The sequence below is a fragment of the Malaya genurostris genome, chromosome 2, assembly GCF_030247185.1.
Source record: "Malaya genurostris strain Urasoe2022 chromosome 2, Malgen_1.1, whole genome shotgun sequence".
NCBI lineage: Eukaryota > Metazoa > Arthropoda > Insecta > Diptera > Culicidae > Malaya > Malaya genurostris.
In genome coordinates, this window is record NC_080571.1 from 261,892,856 (window position 1) to 261,910,941 (window position 18,086).

The following is an 18,086-nucleotide window of genomic DNA, read 5'->3' on the forward strand; positions in this document are numbered from 1 at the left end:
TAAGGCCTATCCTGGAAAACAAATGGTTGAAGAATGTTTTCCTTTTTGAGCCGGCAAAATTGGAGGATATTTCCAAGTTAAAATTTTGATAAAATACATCCATAGAAGTTGCTTGCTACTTATAAAGAATTGGATTATGTTCACAATGGATGGTAATGAGTACTGAATCAACACGGATATAAGGCGTACCATGCACCAATTATGTCACGTTTTAAGGGATGGAAGAGATTTTGAATATTGCGGCAAATTGTGACAAGGCGGGGATAACGGCATGAAGATTTATTTCCGACTAAAATTGTATGTTTGACTTAAATATAGCGGTTTCAATAATTGAACTGGTCAGTGCTCGAGCATATGACAGCTTGCTTGGAAGACTAGCGCCCAATGCATTGAACCGTCAATTTTGGCCCAATCAACCGTCGGAAAGAATCATTCGTTACTACTTTACTGGATTTAATCGTGGTCGTGCGGACACCGATGAAGATGAACGTTCTGGTCGTTCAGTTAAGGTAGTTTGTCCAGAAAACATAAAAAGGCTACAAATTGGTTATATTTAATCGTAAATTGAAATTGTTTAAGGTGACTGAGGCCTTAAAAATTCAAAATAATATAACATTTGACCATAGGAAACATCTTTTCAAAGTCAGCGCCGTATTTACTCACAGTCGATCAGTAAAACAACGTGTTGATAATTCAGAGCAACGTTTGGCCATGCTTACAAGTAATAAATCAGTTTTTTGGTCGATATGTGACAATAGATGAACCATGGTTCAATCCATTTACTACGATCATCATTTGAGTGAAATGCAACGTGAACCACGTCTGAAGCATCTAATACTACAAAGCGTTGTTAGATCGTTTGGTAATTACGTTCTTTATGGTGGTCTCAGATGGATGTGCATCATAAAATTCACGTAATGCTCTGTAAACAATTCCAATTGAACACTGATTTTGAAAATAAATATCCTCGATTTGAAAGCGTTGTTGAACCATGACATTAACCTAATCATGATTTGCCAAACAATACTGAGTAGAGACGTCACTTTATACTATCAAAACAACTTTCAGACAAAAGATTTTTTCAACCCTATTGAAAAAACAAACTTCCTAAAAACACCCGTTATTTAATAAGTGGTCTAGATAAATTTTGTTCTTCAAAAAGCTGATACTACAAGCCACAAAGCTACGATACGCTTGTTCCTAATTTTGAAAGCCGTCCATCGGGTAGTGCTATGAATTCTCAGTTATTACAGATTTACAGGCGGCAATGAGATACAATGATTATGAAATGTCTTTACCCGATGGAACATAAGAAAGAAAATGGATTTTCTTCGTAAAGTTGTTCAAATGAACAATTTTACTGAAAAGGCTCTAGTTCGGCCTTTGAGGAGTATTTTTCGTAAATTTGTACTTCAGCAATGCTACACACTTAAAAATATCCCTGTTGTTTTACATCTTATTAGATGCACATAAATGGAGCGTCGCAGTTCACGCAAATTCACGTGGAAGAACATTTAATATGGTGTCTAAAACTCCATATATGAAATTCATTGAAATAAAAAAAAAAGAATACTGAGAGCAACCGTCGCGACTTTAACCGAGAAATCATTAGATCGCAAGTACGTCTGTTAATCGACCGAGCCACAGAAGCATGCATCTGCTTGGCTGGTAGAAGGTGCATTTAAATTCATACAGTCGCACCTGCTAGCAGAACGCAAGTTACAGTCGAAACTAGTAAAATTCAAGCTCATCTAACATTAAGTCATTACAAATGAGATTTTCCGTCATTTGACAAATTAGGTCTTTATGAATTACATCGTTTGAGGGATTAAGTCACCTGTAAAATTCATTTTTTTTTTGGTGTGTAGATATTTACAAAACTCTTCCTGACACTCGTAGACAAACGTAGACTTTCATTAACCCTCCTCCACATCGAATGTCTATGTGTTTTATGTATGGCCCTTAGTTACATTATTCAAAAATAGAGGTCTATCGGTTCTTCGAGCCAGAAATGCTTTCTGACTTCTGGTACGGGGTTGTGAATCGAACCCAGGCTGGCTACGTGAAAGGCATCGACTTACCCATCATGCTGCATCCTTGCCCTGGTCCCTTACACTCCAAAAAAAATTGAATTTTACAGGTGACTTAATCCCTCACACGATGTAATTCATAAAGACCTAATTTGTCAAATGACGGAAAAATTTATTTGTAATGACTTAATGTTACACGAGCTTGAATTTTACTGGTTTCGACTGTAACTTGCGTTCTGCTAGCAGGTGCGACTGTATGAACTTAAATTTACCAGACAAACTGATGCATACTTCTGTGGCTTAGTCAAATAACAGACGTACTTGCGATCCAATGATTTTTGGTTCAAGTCGTGGCGGTTGCTCTCAGTATTCTTTTTTTTTATTTTAATGAATTCCATGGCATGGTGTTTTAGACACAATATTAAATGTTCTTCGACGTAAATTTGCGTGAACTGCGACGCTCCATTTATGTGCATCTGATAAGATGTAAAATCACAGGGTTTTTTTTAAGTGTGTAGTTACTATTCCAAACGGAATTATTCTTATCTCTAATCCTAATACTTATAACTAAAGCGACAATAATCTTAGAAACAAATTCTTTATGAGTTAAGTGAAAATCAAATACATTCGAGCAGCGATTAAATAGTAGTCGGCACATACCGACACACCAAAAAATGTTGAATAACACAGGCGACTTAATTCCTCATACGATGAAATTCATAAAGACCTAATTTGTCAAATGACGGAAAATTTCATTTGTAATGATTTAATGTTAGATTCGCTTAAATTTTACTGGTTTCAACTGTAACTTGCGTTCTGCTAGCAGGTGCGACTGTATGCATTTGAATGCACCTTTTACCACCCAAGCAGATGTATGCTTCTGTGGCTCAGTCGATTAACAGACGTACTTGCGATCCAATGATTCTCGGTTCAAGTCGCGGCGGTTGCTATCAGTATTCTTTTTTTATTTCACCGAATTTCATGTCATGGAATTTTAGACACAATATTAAATGTTCTTGCACGTGAATTTGCGTGAACTTCGACGCTCCATTTATGTGTATCTTATAAGATGTAGAATCACAGGGATTTGCCTACTTGATGGATTGCTATCAAACTTGGCACATGTACTTCTTGATCTTCAAAGATGGTTATAAATTCTTTTTTATAGGGGGAGGGAGCGCAGCAAGTGTCCTTAACAAAGAGGGTCCTTAAAAAAAGTATCAAATTTGACGAGAATCGGTACTTTTTGAAGACCAGAAATACTGTTTGCATAACTTAGATATGATTATAAGGATATTCGGTGGGGGGAGGGTGTAGTAAGTGCCTCTATTAAAAGGAGTGTAACATATACACCCAGACCTCCGTTTACGAACACTTTTTATACGTTACCTCTTTTTACGTAACTCTTTTTTTTTTATTCAATATTATAATATAATTTTTAAGGCACACTGCTTAAGCTCTAAGATCCCAAGGATATTTACTAATCTTAATTACGACTATATTAAAACTAGAATAGTATCATTATGTAATGCCGGTGAATTGGATATTGCATGAGGGTCTCCAATATGGCGTTTGCAAATATCCATGTTGGCCGCATCCTTCGGTCCGTGTGGGTCCGCGGGAAACACTCCCAGGCTACGAAGGCCTGGCGGGTGGCCCGCATGCTGATTTTCGACTGGAGCGGTCTTCCGTGGACGATGATGGTGATGTTACGGAAGAGATGAAAAAAAAAGTAAATATTGTGGAAACGGGGTAAAAAAGGGGATGTCTGAAAACGATAGAGATCTAATTAGTTGCCATCGAGATGGTGAAGAGACAGGGAAGGGGGAACGAAAAAGTTAGTGACAAAAAAGATCTTGTTAGTTCCAATGAAGATGGTGGACAGGGACGGGGATCGAGAGAATCGGGCGGATGTTAGTGTCGAACCTGTAGGTGGAGTTTATACTTTCTGAACGAGGATAATCACATTACACTTGTATATCAATGTGTTTAAGGTACTGGTATATGAGAAGCATATATGAACTATCCCGACTCGCCAACACATCCCGAACCGGAACCTCAGGCGGTCTACCTCGGGCCCTAAGGGATTCCAGTAGCTTCGACCTGGCGTCACGATACTCTACGCACGACCACACGACATGCTCGATGTCCTGATAACCGTCGCCACAGGTGCAGAGACCGCTCTCCGCAAGCCCAACACGCCGGAGATGTGCGTTGAAGGTGTAGTGATTTGACATGAGCCGCGACATAACACGAATTAAACCGCGACTCACGTTCATCCCCCTGAACCAAGGTTTCGTCGATACCCTAGGGATAATGGAATGCAGCCATCGTCCCAGTTCGCCATTGCTCCATGAAGTTTGCCAACTTTCGAGAGTTTTCTGACGAGAGATACTGAAAAATTCATTGAAGCAGATTGGTCTTTCATAAATATCACCTTCCAATGCGCCCACTTTAGCCAACGAGTCTGTTTTTCATTGCCCGGAATGGAACAATGCGAAGGAACCCAGACTAACGATATTAAATAAGACCGTTCAGATAAAGTTCTCAAATGTTCCCGTATTTTCCCCAGGAAATATGGGGGATACTTTCCTGGCTTCATTGCCCGGAGAGCTTCTATTGAACTAAGACTGTCCGTGACAATGAAGTAATGGTCTTTGGGCAAGGTTTAAATGATCTCGAGGGTGTACTGAATAGCAGCTAATTCTGCGACGTAAACTGAAGCCGGATCACTGAGTTTGTAAAGAGCGGTGATGTTTTGATTGAAGATGCCGAAGCCTGTGGACCTGTCGATGTTTGATCCGTCAGTGTAAAACACCTTTTCACAGTTGACTGTTCTAAATTTATTATAGAAAATATTTGGGGCCACTTGAGGGCGCACGTGATCCGGAATTCCACGAATTTCTTCTCTCATGGATGTGTCGAAAAACACAGTAGAATCAGAAGTATCCAAGAAATGAGCACGGTTGGAAACAAACGAAGAAGGATTAATATTCTGAGCCATGTAATCAAAATACAAGGACATAAAATGGGTCTGAGAATTGAGCTCGACAAGCCTTTCGAAGTTTTCAATCACCATCGGATTCAAGATATCGCATCGGATTAGCAATCGATATGAGAGATCCCAGAATCGGTTTTTCAACGGTAAGACGCCCGCGAGCACTTCGAGACTCATCGTATGAGTCGACTGCATGCAACCTAAGGCAATATGCAAACAACGATACTGAATTCTTTCCAGTTTAATGAAATGGGTGTTCGCGGCGGATCGGAAGCAGAAGCATCCATATTCTATTACGGACAATATCGTTGTTTGGTAAAGCCTGATCAGGTCTCCTGGGTGGGCACCCCACCCAGTTCCGGTTATTGTGCGAAGAAAATTGATTCTCTGCTGGCATTTTTGTTTCAGATACCTAAAGTGACATCCCCAGTTGCCTTTGGAGTCGAACCAGACCCCGAGATATTTAAATGTGAAGACCTGAGCTATGGTTCCACCACCTAGTTGAAGCTGTAATTGTGCTGGTTCTCGCTTCCTTGAAAATACAACCAGCTCAGTTTTCTCCGTAGAGAACTCGATACCCATTTGAAGAGCCCATGTCGACAAGTTGTCGAGGGTATCTTGCAATGGTCCTTGGAGATCGGCAGCTTTGGGTCCTATAATAGACACAACGCTGTCGTCGGCAAGTTGTCTTAGCGTGCAAGATGTGTTGATACATTCATCAATGTTGTTTACGTAAAAGTTGTATAAAAGGGGGCTTAAGCATGAGCCCTGAGGAAGACCCATGTAACTGAATCGTATTGTCGACAAATCACCATGCGCGAAATACATGTATTTCTCGGACAACAGATTATACAAAAAGTTATTCAAAATTGGTGAAAGACCATGCTGATGCAGCTTCTCAGATAGGATGTTTATGGAAACAGAATCAAAAGCCCCCTTGATGTCTAGGAAAACTGACGCCATTTGTTCTTTACGAGCAAATGCCATTTGAATTTCGGTTGAGAGCAACGCAAGACAATCGTTCGTTCCTTTGCCCCTGCGGAAGCCGAATTGTGTATTTGAAAGTAAGCCATTAGTCTCGACCCAATTGTCTAGACGAAACAGAATCATTTTTTCGAACAATTTCCGGATACAGGAAAGCATAGCAATCGGCCGATACGAATTGTGATCGGAGGCTGATTTCCCTGGTTTTTGAATGGCGATAACTCTTACTTGTCTCCAGTCATGTGTGACAATATTATCCTCAAGAAGCCTATTGAATAAATTCAATAAGCTCCTTTTGGCAGAGTCAGGCAAATTTTTCAACAAGTTGAATTTGATTTTGTCTAACCCCGGAGCTTTATTGTTACACGATAAAAGCGCAAGTGAGAACTCGACCATCGAAAAAGGTGTTTCGTTTCTGTTAGATGAGGCGACGCGCATGATCGTCTGTTCCGGAACAGAGTCAGGACATACTCTTTTAGCGAAATCGAATATCCAGCGGTTAGAATATTTCTCGCTTCCGTTCGTGGTGTTTTTGTTGCGCATTCGTCGGGCTGTGTTCCAAGGAGTACTTATTGATGTTTCTCTCTATAATCCGTCTACGAATCGACGCCAATAACCGCTTTTCTTCGCTTTAATCAAGCTTTTCATCTTAGCGTCTAATGCCGCGTAGTTTCTAAAATTATCAGATGTTCCGTTTTTCCTAAACTCGACAAATGATGAAGTTCTCTCCGCGTTTAATTCTGAGCACTCGTTGTCCCACCACGGGTTGGGAGGACGGATGTTAGTTTTCGCGCCGGGTACACGTTTCGTCTGAGCTTGAATCGCGGTGTCGAGAATCAAGCCAACGTGTACTCTTCCTCCGGAGGAAGTTCTTGTGTTGTTTCTAGTTTCTCAGATATCGAATTTGTGTAGCACGTAACTCTTTTTACGAACCAAATTCCAAATAACGTAATCTTTTTTTACGAAAATACTTCGTAAAAAGAGGTTTTGGCATACATCGAAAGCGATTTCCGACTCCATGGAACGGGTTTAAAGAGTAGATTCCGGAAAATGATGTTTGAGGTATTTTGAAAATCCAAGATGGCGACTTCCGGTTGATTGATATTCCTCGAAAACCCTTACAATATGGGTATTTTTGGAAAGGGGTTAATGAGTAGATGTCGGAAAATGATGTTTGAGGTGGTTCTGAAATCCAAGATGTCGACTTCCGGTTTATCGATATTCCTTGAAAACCTTAACAATATGGGTATTTTTGGAAAATATTTAATAAACAGATGCCGCAAAACTATGCTTGATGTCGGCTCGAATTCCAATATAACATCCTCCGATTTATCGATACGCCGTATAAACCCTTAAAACAAAGAAATTTCCGAAACATATTGGATACCAATAAACAATGTTTGAGCTCATTTCAAAATCCAGTATAGTGTTTAAAAGGAATACCAAGTTCAAGGAAAATGGCAAAAACTTTCAAAAGATACTAATAAACCGGAAGTCACTGTTTTGCATTTCAAAACCACCTCAAATATCATTTTCCGACGTTGCACAGTGGGGAAAAATGGACCAAAAACGCGACGATTTTTTTGGAGGCATGATACAGCTGACCACAAAGCACTTTTTTGGTGTAAAATGGTCAGTAAAATCGATTCCATGTATTTATAAGGACCGCACGAAACGCTATCATGTTCATTTTACCCCAAGTTCCCTTTTGATACTGCATTGTATTCAAGCTTAACTATATAACATGAAACCGAAGAACTTGCAGAAGAGCGAATAGAGAGTTTCCGATGTAAAAAAGTCTAACAAATCGATTGCATATAGTTTTATTGAGAGCAGAAAACTCGTTGCACCGTTTTACCCCATTTCTTTTCTAGTTATACTATTCAGTTGAATTATGATCTACAATCCAAAAGCAGATCCAATGCGATCTATCAATATTGGTTCATACTACGTGCAAAACATCTGTGATCCAATAAAACACAATGGGAATAACAGTACTAGTCCGTTTAACCCGTTTTACCCCAATTTATATCAAAAGTCGTATTTCTGGTTAAACTTTCTCTCGCATACCGAAAGCAGGCTGATTGCGGTTGAAGAAAATCGATTGATATTACGAAGAAAGACCTGAAAATAGGATTACAAATGAATTCAATGACCGAACGAATCTTGCTATACCGTTTTACCCCAATTTATTTCATAAGTCGTATTTCTGGTTAAACTTTCTTTCGCATACCGAAAGCAGGCTGATTGCGGTTGATGAAAATCGATTGATATTACGAAGAAAGACCTGAAAATAGGATTAAAAATTAATTCAATAACCGCACGAATCTTGTTATACCGTTTTACCCCAATTTTTCATCAACTGCAATCAGCCTGCTTTCAGTAGAAAAAGTAGAAAAGCCTGCTTTCAGTGCGAAAGAAAGTTTAACCAGAAATACGACTTATGAAATAAATTGGGGTAAAACGGTATAGCAAGATTCGTGCGGTCATTGAATTCATTTGTAATCCTATTTTCAGGTCTTTCTTCGTAATATCAATCGATTTACATCAACCGCAATCAGCCTGCTTTCGGTATGCGAAAGAAAGTTTAACCAGAAATACGACTTATGAAATAAATTGGGGTAAAACGGTATAGCAAGATTCGTGCAGTCATTGAATTCATTTGTAATCCTATTTTCAGGTCTTTCTTCGTAATATCAATTGATTTTCATCAACCGCAATCAGCCTGCTTTCGGTATGCGAAAGAAAGTTTAACCAGAAATACGACTTATGAAATAAATTGGGGTAAAACGGTATAGCAAGATTCGTGTGGTCATTGAATTAATTTGTAATCCTATTTTCAGGTCTTTCTTCGTAATATCAATCGATTTATATCAACCGCAATCAGCCTGCTTTCAGTATGCGAAAGAAAGTTTAACCAGAAATACGACTTATGAAAAAAATTGGGGTAAAACGGTATAGCAAGATTCGTGCGGTCATTGAATTCATTTGTAATCCTATTTTCATGTCTTTCTTCGTAATATCAATTGATTTTCATCAACCGCAATCAGCCTGCTTTCGGTATGCGAAAGAAAGTTTAACCAGAAATACGACTTATGAAATAAATTGGGGTAAAACGGTATAGCAAGATTCGTGCGGTCATTGAATTCATTTGTAATCCTATTTTTAGGGCTTTCTACGTAATATCAGTCGATTTTCATCAACCACAATCAGCCTGCTTTCGGTATGCGAAAGAAAGTTTAACCAGAAATACGACTTATGAAATAAATTGGGGTAAAACGGGTTGAACAGGCTAGTACTGTCTTTCCTTTGTGTTGAATTGGATAACAGATGTTTTGCACGTAATATGAACCAATATTGGTAGGTCATATTGGATTTGCTTCGGGATTTTAAATCTGAATTCAACATAAAATTATATTAGTGGGAAAATTGGGGTAAAACGATGTAGCACGTAGCATGCGATCATGAACACTATCTGTGAATTATTATTTGAGGTTATTTGCGAAACATAGAACTGTCTTGTTTAACCAAAATTGGTCCAAACACCGATCAGTAGAACATTTTTTTCCTGTAAATTCATGGAAGAAGATGACTGGGGGTAAAACAGAATACAGTTGTTTACGGTCAATCTTATTAAAAACAATCCATTTATCTAACTTATGAGCATGTCAGGAATACCTTCCGATTGGTTGAATTGAATTTTTTCCTGAGTTTCACAGTTAGTTTTCAAAGTAAAGTCAGAAAAAAGAGGAATTGGAGCAAAACGGGCATGATAGTGAATTTTGCGGATCTTCTAACTCTCATAAATCGATTCTACAGAATAATTTGCATAAGAAGTACTCATTTTGAAAATATTTGCTTATGTTTTTATGAAATTATTAAGCAAAGTCGCGTTTTTGATCGTTTTTTCCCCACTGTGCGTTGTTTCATTACAATCAGATTATTTCAATGGGAGGACAATTTCTAGATTTTTTTTCGAGCTTGCCTTCACGAAACATTTCCGAGCAACGCCAGGTGATTCTGCTAGTTTATAGATAAGAAAAAACGATTTTTATCTTCTATCCGTTCGAACTTGAATCTTTGTGAATCGTAACATACCTTTTCCACTGAAAGTGGAGAGCTTTTCAAAATAACTTCTATCGAAACTCTTCCAGAACTGACACCTAGCAGCACTGAGAAGTAAAAAGTAAAGCGTTCAGGTATTAAATGAATCAAGTTTTGAAAGGATTATTAACGCTACCTACTTTCCAGTATTCAAAGCGATCAGAACACATAAGCGGCAAAACACAAACAAACAAAATTAATCTTCTTTTTCTCGTCACGAAACATCATTCATGAAATAAATTACCACCAGTTCTAATAGGGTATACGAAACCGGTTATGCCTCCTCAACTGCGCCGGAAATCGCTCCCAAATCGCACCATTTTCCACTTGACCTAGTTTAATCGTTTGTGGACACATCGACGATAATTTCGATGTCCACTCGAAGTACGGAAATCGCAGTAATTAACGTGATACTGATGGCAGTGTCGTTGCACCAAAAGCTTCCGGGGAAGTAGTTAAGGGTTCGTGCCGAAAAGCAATCATTGGACAATGAAAATCTCAGGCTCCATTTATAGCGCGTAATTGATCCTCATTAAACTCAATCTAGCGAATAAAAGCCCCGGCTACCGAGAAGGGCCGATATGTACCATCCACACGACAAACCAGTCCACCAGTATATTACGGTGCGTAGACGACGCCGTGGCCGTCGCGGACAGTGTGATGACCTGCCATCAGCGAACGAAAATTTACGAACCAATCTTCGTCAACCATTGAAGGGTCAAAGAGCCCTTCTTGATGAAATCCTGTAAGCTTCTATAAAAATCGATGCAGTTAAATCATTACCATTGTGTTACGTTATAATTATGTTGTCGTTGATTTCAAATATGGCATGTGAAGCTTTCTTTGTTTAGTAAGTCGAGCGCTTCACCAAAAAAGCCGGATTTTGTAACACAACTTGTTGTACGTAATTTCGCACGATTCTTCTTTGAAGAGCCACCAACCTAGCTAGAGTTTTGCTCTGCATGCGGTTCCGCTTACCAGTTATTACAAATTCCATTAACAATTTAAATTCAACACACCGCTGTGTGGTGAAGTCAAAAGGAGGTGGGCCTACGCAAAGAAAAACCGCAGGAAACAGAGGATCTCCTTGCAACAGTATGACCCAAGAGATTGAGTAATAATTGTTTTACCACTTGTTAAGTTTTCCACGAGATAGATTTTTTCAGTAGCGAACGACTAACACTTTTCCTTGTTGACTCCGATTATAACTCAACTTAATTGTCCAGTTGTAACTACATTGATGCTCTGATACGATTTCATATAGTGTATACAATTTGAAATGAGTATAATGTAATATAATAAAATATATTGTAATATAATATAATATAATATAGTATAATACATAATTGATCAGTGGAGCACATAATTATTATTCAGGATTTACAAATGAAGGAGCGATTTGTATTCTGTATATTTTTGAAAACTCTCAAAATGATAATTACAGGTGATTTTTTAAGAGGTATAGGATTTGATTTTCAAAAACATGTTTTAATCCACCTAGTGGTGTAATGATGCTTTTCTCATATCAATTATACTATCATATAAAATACAGTGGTATTCTTCAAAATATTTTTCTTCGAATCTTGAAAGAATAACCGAAATCGGTTTGTTTGACCGTCTACTGACAAAAACTATCAACTGGAGAAGATTTGAGTTCGATTTAGAAATGTTTCAGGTAAAAAATTTTCAACACACTGTGCCTTATATTTCCGGATCCGGAGGTTGGATCCGGATAAAATTCAGTAATTCCATATGGGACTATATGACCTTTTATTTGAACCATTGAAGTTTGTGAAAATCGGTCGCGCTATGTATGAGAAAAATAAGAACACATATATTCATTTTTTTGCACATTTTATCCCATAAGTCCGGAACTGGAAGTCGGATCCAAATAATATTCAGGAATTTAGTATGGGACCACAAGAGCTTTCAATTGAATCTAAGTTTGTGAAAATCGGTTCAGCCATCGCCGAGAAAAGTTAGTGCAAAAAAACGTTACATACACAAATATGCTCATACACACACAGACGTTTTGCGTACTCGACGAACTGAATCGGATGGTGTATGATACTCGTCCCTTCGGGTCTCGGGTCGAAAGTCGGTTTTACTCAATGTTTGCATAACCTTTCTATATGAGAAAGGCAAAACAGAATCGCGGTGCCGGTACGATTGAAACTAATCATAGCCTCTTTACTAGAAGGATGGCTGAAAGTATTTCATTCCAGCTAATAACATATATGCTGTGATTAATAATAATTAATAATAACAATCACAGAACATGTTATGCAGCTGATTAATTTATTTTATTATTTGAATATCATACACAGAAGTAACAGGAGCGCAGGTTTTGCTACGGCAATTCAAATAGCGCGTGCGGTGTGTTTAAAACCCTTCGCTCCTGTTACTTCTATAAATTAAATTAATGGCAAAAGGCGTTTTATTGCTAGTGCATGAACATCATCATCAGCATCAAACAGCTGGAAGTAAAACAGTCTTTTGTCGCTCTAATCACCATACGTGGTGTGAAATATTTTTTAATAATTTCGCATTGCGTATTGCTATTACGAAGTGAATGATGCCGAATTAACAATATCAATGTGATTACGACCCAAACTTATTATTTTAATGAAACCTTCATCTAACATTCCTTTTATTGCGAGTCAAACAATCGGTGACGAATTCGTACACGGGGTGCATCAAACGAGAATATATATTGAAACTACATAAGCCGTGCCGTAACGAAACCGGTATTTTTCTCAACTCTGGTGATTAAGAGTGTCCTCTAGAGCATTCCCCAAAGATACAAATAAATCATGAAAGAAGATGTACATTTTTCTTTTAACATTGAATCAATCGCTTGAAGCATACAATTTTTGCACATACAGGGTCCGCCATCTAACTTTTTTTTTAACTAGCGGTTATTTCGACATTGGTAACCTTAATGTCACTTCTGATTTGACAGAAACTTAGTTTTATCCTTCCGCTGAACGACAATGGTTGTGTACGAAACCAACTGGGCTTGCGATCAACTTGAAGAAGACGCCGATTTTTGCAAAAAAATCATCTTCTCGGATAAGGCACATTTTCATCTCAGCGGATTTGTTAATAAACAAAATTGTCGCATCTGGGGGACGGAAAACTCGCACCTTATCATGGAGAAGCCGATGCATCCTCAGAGAGTGACGATTTGGTGCGGATTTTGGTCTGGCGGCATCATTGGGCCATTTTTCTTCGAAAATGAGGCAGGAGCAGCCGCCACGGTCAATGGCGAGCGCTACCGCGCCATGATTAGCAATTGATTTTTCTCGTTACTTGAAGAGGAAGACTTGGACACCATTTGGTTCCAGCAAGACGGCGCTCCGTGCCACACAGCCAACGCTACGATCGATCTTCTGCACACAGTCTTCGAAGATCGAATTATCAGTCGAAATTCGGATGTCGTTTGGCAGCCTCGGAGCTTTGATTTGACGCCGTTAGACTATTATCTTTAGAGGGCTGTCAAAGATAAGTTTTATGCGGACAAGCCAGACACAATTCAAGCCTTGAAGGACAACATTCGTGCAGCCATAGCTGAAATATAGCTGCAAGGCCAGCCGAGGCAGCCATTTGAATGATGATGATGATGATGGTCCCACCTCATACCCCTACAAAGGTGTGAGCTGAACGAGTTATCTAAGCGATTATTAATATTATTATATGCTTCAACCAGTAATCAAATATTGAAACGAGCTGGTTAACTTTGCAGGCATAGATATTCCTTCGATATAGCAGCTGAACAAAAGAATTTCTTAACTATACGACATTATATATTACAATTACTCTTTTATGTATATCAACTCTAAAATACTAATAACAAAAAATCCATCATCATCATACCGATCATAATAACTTCTACAAAAAAATCTACAAAAAAATGGTGATAAGTCAAAATACATTCTTCTTCATTTTACATAATTTTTAAGAAATCAAATTATGATATATATTTTAAAATCGGTTCATAAGACAGATCTTGCATGTGAAATACATAATTGTTTGAACTCATTTAGAGTTGTAGCACGTTTAGTTTGTTTGGGCATCGAATTGAAAAAAATTATTCCTTTGTACAGTAGCGAATTCTGTGATCTGCCTAATAGAAAGTTTGGTGTTCTTACATCTGATGCATTTCTGGTATTATATCTATGTAAATCACTTCCTCTCTCAACTCGATCACACAAATATCGAGGCAGCATACCATTTATTAATTTTAAAATTAACACCATTGTTAAGTAATAAATTCTTTGTTTGACCGAAAGCCATTGTAATGCACTCAGCAGAAAAGTAGAGGAAGTGTATCTATTACATTTAAGTATCAATCGCATGACAAAACAAGAAACAGAATGGATGGACAGAAGTCAAGTTAGAATGAAATTATATTTCACAATTAACCGGAAGGATTGTACTTTAATATGACAAAATAAATGTTTTAAATCGGATGAACCGTTTGTGTTTTATTGAATTTGAAAAAAAAAGTTACATGGCGGACCCTGCACATGAAAGATTGCAAGATAATCATTCAGTAACATGGATTTAACGGAAACGATGAAGACGAACCAGAGCTTAAAATTGTCACTCAATGAAATAATCCAATCAAATATACCCTTTATCTTTATTTTATTGTCTCATTCGTAAATGACCGACACCAAAACAAATGAAGAGAGACGAAGCATTTTCGTTTCTCATTGAAAAAAAGAGAGAGTATAATTACCAACGTTAGCTTCTTATCGCTCGGGGGGCGTCTGACGTTCGGAACCGCCCTTCTTTTAATGCTTTGATTGTTGTCTAATAGTATCAAAATGTTGTAGATGCCGGAAAGGGCGTATCCGGCATCCAAAAAATGCCGCACGATGTTCGTTTTCGATGCGACGAGGTGCATACTTCGGAACGGAGTTGCTTCACTGTTTTTGCCATCACGGGTAGAATTCGACTGATAGAGATGTCAGATGTGTCGCATACGAAATTGAGCGCATATAAATATCTTCGAAAAGTATACACACAGACATTTTCCGATCTCGTCGAACTGAGTCGAATGGTATATAACACTATGGGTCCCCGAGGCTCCGCACGAGGGCGTGGTTTAGTGGCCCGGCGACGACAGCGCACGAGGCGGTGAGTGGAAAAAATAATGTTACCATAGGAAAACTTGTAAACTGCGTTTGAAAATACTTTCTAGCGTATTTTCTCTGCGTATTTTTTTTCCGAACCCAGGAACTATTCGCGTGTGGTGTGAACGATTGTTCAACATCGACTGACTATTAAATTTTGAGTCGAATTTTTCATTCTGTATCTAAATACGGCCACGTCATTTTCTGTCATTGCAGTTGGATTTGTGTAGAATATTTGTCATATTCACTAAAACTCAAACGATATTCTTAGCACATTAAATGATTTTTTAATCGAGTTGACTGGAAACACTGAAAAATATCTTGCTAAAACATTCGAATTTCAGACCTTCAGTAAAAATTGCTTCTGCGTAATTTCTTTTCATACTTTCACTCAAAGAAAATACCCCAATGAAAAGTTTAAATATTTTTTAAATGAAGTAAGTTTATCTCGAAGTTATTCTTACTTTCGCTGAATTGCAATTATTACACCACTTGCTATTACTTTATTTTCAGAGCAAAATAGACCCAAATAACTTTTCTTCCGTCAAACTTTGAAATGGGCCACAGTTTTAGATAAATTTAACTACTCGATAAAAAAATAACTGCCCGACTGTCAAATTTTAACTAAAAGTTCAAATAATTCGCAGGATGGTCCATACTCTTAGAATAGAGGAAGAAAATAAATTGTAATCGTAAAAATGCTAGCAATCTCACGAGTAGCCAGTTGGACGTATATTGAAAATACGAGTCACGAAGCTAACAACAAATAATCATTTTATTGAAACGCTGAACTATTTTGCCTTTCTCATATAGAAAGGTTATACAATCACTTGAAAATCGACTAGTAAAAATTGGCCAAGTGTCATATGCCATTCCACTCAGTTCGTCGAGCTGAGCAATGTATCTGTTTGTGTGTTTCTCGAAAATGACTTAATCGATGTTGACCAACTTAGATTCAAATGAAGAGTTTCATGGTTCTACACGGAATTCTTGAATTTCATCCGGATCAGACTTTCGGTTCCGGAATGATAGAGCAAAGTGTGTTAAAAATTGTGTGCCGTCACTTAAAGAATAGAAACGAAAAAAGTAAAAAGTTTTCTAAATTGGTCTCGAAAGTATTCCCGGTTTTCGAATAACTACGGCAGATAATAGTCATACACTCAAAAAAGAGTCTCACTTACTTTTACACTTAGTCCGGTATTCCTAATTTTAGGTTCAAACGAAAGATCTTATGCTCCTACCGAAAATTAAGCATATTTTTCGGTTGCAATTAAAATCATGTTAATTGATGGCCATTCGAACCAACTTTGATTATACGTTCTCGTGTTCTAGTGCCCGAAATACCTAAAATAGTGGAACTCACTTCGTTTTCTCATCGATGTCAGAGAACTGTTTTATTCTGTAGGCTATAATAGTTAATGCACAATCTCTTTGGTTTTTTTTAAGAATCGGAGAGAAATGTTTTTAATAGTAATAAAGTAATAGTAATAGTAATAAATAAATATGAGAATATGATTGATGTGAGAAAAGGATCATTACATCATTATGTTGTATGAAAACAGGTTTTTGACTATTTTATTCAGCGTGAACATATGGTAACAGTGTAAAGCTGTGGTAGAGTTTTTTCGCCTATTCGCCACTAATGGCGCTACTTGTTATCGTGCACGGTCCCTATAGAGAAAGGCAAAAAGACACTTGCAACGAGCATGGCTGGCGCTTCATCGGGAATAAAAAAATCCGGTAGAGTGACTTAAGTAAATACGACCGTAAACAACGCAATTGCCGGATTCAGGAGAAACTGAGTATAACAAATGACAACTTCAACTTGTGATGTGAAGTGAAGCCACCATCAGTTCAAGGACTTGCCAGTGGATGCGGGTAGACTTACAGTAGCCCCGATATGACTCATCCATTCACCTTCTTACTATAGCTGTTACCGAAAAGCGAACAAAAAGGGTTGGGCGGATACGTAAGTAGAGTCACTTACTCGTATTCCGCGGGAATAAAAGATGCTCTTCCAAACATAATATCCAGTGCATGGATGAAGCATATCGCTATACATGCTTGAACCCGCCTGATGGTTTGTTTGAGAAGGGCGCGTCAGACTCATGTCAAACCTTCAGAAGGAAACAAGTTTCCTTCAAGTGACTTGGGCTGGCTATCCACAATCCCTCGTCCAGTCATCAATTCGTCCGATGCCCTGATGCTCCCTCCTCTTTACGCCCCCGTGCAAAATGTTTTATATTGATAAATACAACGAAACATAGTGTAATGAAATTAATATAACATGAAATGATATAATAGATTACAAAATAATATAATATAATATAATATAATATAATATAATATAATATATTTTAATCAATTATAATATAATACAATGTCATACAATATAATATAATATATTACAAAACATGATATAAAATAACAGTTAATGTAGAGTATCAGTTATGCTCTTCTATCTTCGCAATACTGCAGGAAGTAGAATATTTCTCTTCTAATAACAATAATAATATCTACATCAATAAAAATAATATATGTTATTATTATTGATGACAAATTAATAATAATAACAATAAATATAATTATGAAAATAACACTAAAAAAAAATATAATATAGTACAATGAATTATATAATAAATAATAGAATAAATAAAATGATATGTTGCGATATGCTATGATATTATATTACTTGAATTTATATGTCATTTCTCATCCTATCATTCTGCCATCAACGCATTCCATAGACCATTTGTCACCACAGACACACTTGTAGGCATGAAACAGGAACCAATGAGAACCAAGCTCACCTTGTGACGACCTTGATAT